This window comes from Camellia sinensis, chromosome 12, assembly GCF_055761805.1.
Source record: "Camellia sinensis isolate YWXY chromosome 12, ASM5576180v1, whole genome shotgun sequence".
Lineage (NCBI taxonomy): Eukaryota > Viridiplantae > Streptophyta > Magnoliopsida > Ericales > Theaceae > Camellia > Camellia sinensis.
Window position 1 is genome coordinate 39932326 of NC_138972.1, and position 5818 is coordinate 39938143.

Below are 5818 nucleotides of genomic sequence, written 5' to 3' on the forward strand. Positions count from 1 at the left end.
ATGTATATAAATTATTAGCCATTAAATGATATTAAAGTAATTTAAATTATTAAATCATATTGAAGATATTATATACATAAGTAATACAACACAAGATTTTAACTTTTTTAATCTCACTCATAAATTGTAAAGATAACCATAGCAGCATCTCTCTTACATTATATAATTATTTATTTTCATGTTATAAATGACTTTATATAATATACATACATATATATATAATCTAATTTTAACAAATTAATAATTTATCTGAAAAAACTAAAATTTATATACAATTTCGACAACTCAGATAATTTGAGTTTAACTTGAGTTGGATTTAGATAGACAACCTCAGGTTATAATTTGGCCATAAGCAAATCTCAACGCAACTTTAATTAAGTTTGAAGAATCTCTCAACCCATCCAAACCTGACCGAATTACATCCCTAAAATAATATGTTTATTATAGGATTTCCATTTATTTTTTGATTTTTTGATTGCCTCGTGGCACAAGGCTTTTTAATGTGGCTAGATAATTGAAGTGAAGATACTAACCTACCAACCTAATTATTATTATTATTATTAGAGATTAGGTATTGGAAAATTTATCTCATTGTCTAGCACTAGTACATTCATATATTATTCCATAAAAGTTAAAATATATAACTATATAGGAAAAATAATTTATGATAGGTTCTTGCAAGTAAAGAGGGCTACAAACTCCATATATTTCACAAGTTTTTTTATTTACCTATAAAATTTGATCATTTTTGTGCATTATTATCTCTGGATATTCAAGTATTGAATCACTCGTTTATTATCTCTGAATTTTCTTAATTAAACAAACACTGTTCGTGGTAACAAATATTTTTCTCTTTCTTCTATTCTAGTAGCTGTGAAATAGAGAAGAGAAGAGAATAAAATGTTACGAATTAGAGTTTGGGCTTTATATACAAGAGGGTAGGATAGTGTGCATCAAGGGTGTATGATATGTATATGGTCTAAGTTACATACGGTTTGGATCGGTTCTAATCTGGAACCGTGAAGTGAAATCCAAAACCGATCTGCGGGGAATAGTTCCTCAAATTTTCAATCTATAACCAAATTACGGATTTAAAAAACCAAACCAAAACTACCAAATTGGACTAGACTGATTCGGTTTGCAAATTTTACGAATTCCTTGCTTAGTTCTAATGAAAAAGGAACCAAGTGTTATATGAATTAAAACCTTAGGCGAGTCCAATGTAATTATGTTAAACTTGTGAGATTTACAGTATTTTTTTTTTTTTAAATCTCAAAAGAGATTAGTGTAATTTATCCAATATTTTACATTTTTAATTGTTCTCATTAGGACCCCGTTTGTTTTCAAAGATAGGATGAATGTGATTATTAGTAAGGAGATTGTTAGTGTGGGAATTGTTAGTGAGTGGATTAAGTAAAATTGTGTTTGTTTGATGATAGTTATTAGTGTGAGGATTATTAACTTATTTTATATTGAATAGTGAAAACCATGATTTTTCAAAACAACCAATGATTTTTTCACTAGAAACTATGGTTTTTGATCTTCAATTAATGTTCTGGTAAAAATTTAAAAAAATAAAATAAAAACTTGCACTTGGGTTAGACGATCAGGCGGATGTTCGATTACACTCTAATCTCATATATATGACTATTTCTAAATACCATTTTCTCATCCAAACTAGTAGTGCACCCCTCCAAGGACGTCTGGTTATACTCTAATTCCAACAAACTCCTAATCTGGACCTCCATTGTGCAAACAAACATGATATTGTTGAGGTGGAGCTCGTTGTTAGTCCAATCCGGACATTGAGCTTAGAAAACAAATAGGTCCTAAAAGGTTAATGTTGATGGAATAAGAGTGACCATACCATAATTCAGTGGGTCTCTCCACACTCAATCATAACCCATTTGGTTGGTGATGAATCTTCGAGGAAGAAAAAAGAATAATCTGGATGCAAAGAGTTTGAATTCAAATGTCTAAAGACACAATTCTTGGGTGAACCATGGTGATTATTGGTGTTGTGAATAATGTCCAAAAGGTGTGACTATTCCAATGGATGCCATGACATGTATATCAACCTATGTCAGTGAAGTTTCACTTGTACTCCAACGAATTATTCTACTTGGTTAGTTTTCGGATTATCAACATTCTTGCGTGATAAACACCCTCACGGGATTATTGATTATTACCATTGTTTGTTTATCTTTCAGGGAAAAGTCTACAATGTGCACCTTATAAAAGGGCACATGATATGCACTTATTGTATGGCCCATATCGTGCCACATCATAAAAAATGACCTGCTAAACCGGTCATGTAACAGGTTACAGAAAAAATCATAACATTCATTGTAATATCATAACAATATTACAATGAATCATAACAATGTCATAATATTCACCAAAGTGTCATAACAAAGACACTATAAATCATAACAATATGATAACAACTCATAACAAATATAATTATTTGTAATTAATTATCATAACATTTGAATCGTAACATTTTTTATTATGATTCACCATGGCAAATCATAACTTTTGGTGGTACAAATCATAACTTTTAGTGATGAATCATAACCATAACACATTGAGTATAACTTTTTTTCCCACAATCATAACGACATTAACAAACTATCATAACTTTTATCAATGAATCATAACATGGCATGTTGATTATAATTTTGTCCCGAAAATCATAACAATATTAACAAAACATCATAACTTTTAAATTTTCAAACACAATTGATTGTGTAATCAATTGGTATAGCATATTGGAGTGAATGGAAAATCATAATTGATTGCAAAATCGATTGGATTGAAAGACCATAATTGATTATACAATCGATTAGTGGCTAGAGTTTTGAACTTTCACAATTGATTGTACAATCCATTAGAATATAAGGGAGATTGAAATATGACAATTGATTGTACAATTGATTGTAGGAATCCTTGATATAATAAACCTAATTGATTCAATAATCAATTAGTTTTCGTAAGGCACACTAAACCAATTAATTCCCAACTTATTCATAGTTTCCAATGAATTAGTAAAAGCCTAATCATTAATATCAATTTAGTCAATATTCGAATAGTAATTGATCGGTTTATCAGTTGCCATTTATATGTAATTTTGTTGTTATGTTTTCATTACCTCAAACATTATCACTAACAAAAACGCATGACACTCCAACTACGTTTCTCGTTTTTAATTCTGTCTCTCTCTCTCTCTCAGAGTCATTATCGTCAATGTTAATGTTACCTGAAATGTTGTTGCTATAACTATCTCATTGACTCTCACTCTTTCTTTCGTTGTCATTATTAGTGAATTAGACAATAATGTTATTGTTACCAACTTCAATTAATCATGCCCTTTGATCCACTGAAACACAACCATCATCATCGACTTAGCCCATTATAATAGCATTGTTGCCACTACTAGTGTTATGTTGTCATTATGTCGAAATGATGACATCGGGTATAAATGACTTTGACACACACTACAAGAATTTTCACTTTTGGCGACTAAATTTTTAGTCGCCAAAAGTCAATTTTTGTATACAAAAAATAAATAACTTTAACTGTCAAAGTACACACAAACCAACTATTATCCAAATTAAAATAATAATTTCATACAAAATATAGAATCATACAGAAAGTAAAGCCTTCCATATACAAAAAATACATTTACTACCATGTGAAACGACTTTTTGGCATGGTACAAATTACCATCGTAATCTGTACCACGACAAAAGGTGATGTATGTACCAAGACAAAAGTACATCTATGTACGACGACAAAAAATCATATATATGTACGACGACAAAAGGTGATTCATGTACCATGCCAGTAATTATCTGTTGGCTGCCAAAATTTTTTTGTATCAATAATAATGAACTGCACAAACGCCAGGGATGACAAAAGTATTACATTAGTTCTATACAAAAGTGAAATTTCTTCTCCATACACCAAAGTATTACTCTGAAAGTCCACGCAACAAAGTCATCTACAAAAAACAAAAAAAACAAAAAAAAGTTAGAATTGGACCCAAAAATGCCCAACTTCATGAATGAATTTGGGAACAAGTGACAAATAACATTTCAAAGAAGCAACCTTCCATGATGAATCAATTATCAGTCTTTCTAAAGTCTTTTGTTATAAGGAACATTGTTAAATGCAGAACAATCATTACTAAATCTGTCATTACTAATATAAAGCTAATGTAACAATCTTCTATTTGCATGCAACATGTATCCAAATTCTATGGCTAAACCAATATCAAAGCCCGATGTGAATAGAAACTATTCTTTTTACCAACTTCCTCATTAATTGTTTGCAAAAAACACTTGAATCATTAGATTGGATATAAAACTATCCCTACTTATTAATGTCTGTCAGTGCCATTTCATTGAAGATATTAGAACACGTGAGAAAAATAATAACCAAAATAAAGTTCAATCACAAAAGGAAATATGTAGAAATGTATGTTCAATCACAAAAGCAACCTTCCATGATGAATCAATTATCAGTTTTGGGTATATTCGGCTCTAACTCCTAACCAACGGATCCGAATTACATTCCGTTAGTTGTCACAAGTCCTATTTGTCATGGAGAAGCTGCCCGTAAGAGTCACACGGTGGTTCGGGGATTGTTTTGAATTTTCGCCCCCAAACTGCCATTTTTCGAGTAAGTTTTAGGCGTATTCGGCTCTAACTCCCAACCTACGGGTCCGGATTATATTCTGTCAGTTGTCACAAGTCCTATTTGTCATGGGAAAGCTGCCCGTGAGAGTCACATGGTAGTTCGGGGGCTGTTTTGATTTTTCGCCTCCGAAACGCCCTTTTTCGAGTAAGTTTTGGGCGTATTCGGCTCTAACTCCCAACTTACGAATCCGAATTACATTCCATCAATTATCACAAGTCCTATTTGTCATGGGGAAGCTGCCCGTGAGAGCCACATGGCGGTTCGGGGGCTATTTTGAATTTTCAGCCCTGAAACGCCCTTTTTAGACTAAGTCTTGGGCATGTTCGGCTGTAAATCCCAATCTATGGGTTCGAATTACATTCCTTCAGGTTTGACAAGTCTTATTTGTCATGGGGAAGCTGCTCGTGAGAGTCATATGGTGGTTCGGGGGCTGTTTTCAATTTTCGCCCCGAAATGCTTTTTTCGAGTAAGTTTTGGGCATATTCGGCTCTAAATCCCAACTTACGGGTCCGAATTACATTTTGTCAGTTGTCACAAGTCCTATTTGTCATGGGAAAGCTGCCCGTGAGAGTCACATGATAGTTCGGGGGCTGTTTTGATTTTTCGCCACCGAAACGCCCTTTTTCGAGTAAGTTTTGGGCGTATTCGGCTCTAACTCCCAACCTACGGGTCCGAATTACATTCCGTCAATTATCACAAGTCCTATTTGTCATGGGAAAGCTGCCCGTGAGAGCCACATGGCGGTTCGAGGGCTATTTTGAATTTTCGGCCCTGAAACGCCCTTCTTAGACTAAGTTTTGGGCGTGTTCGGCTGTAAATCCCAATCTATGGGTTCGAATTACATTCCTTCAGGTTTGACAAGTCTTATTTGTCATGGGGAAGCCGCTCGTGAGAGTCACATGGTGGTTCGGGGGCTGTTTTCAATTTTCGCCCCGAAACGCTTTTTCAAATAAGTTTTGGGCGTATTCGGCTCTAAATCCTCACCTACGGGTCGGAATTACATTCTGTCAGTTGTCACAAGTCCTATTTTTCATGGGAAAGCTGCCCGTGAGAGCCACACGGTGGTTCGGGGGCTATTTTGAATTTTCAGCCCCGAAACGCCTTTTTTTTGAGTAAG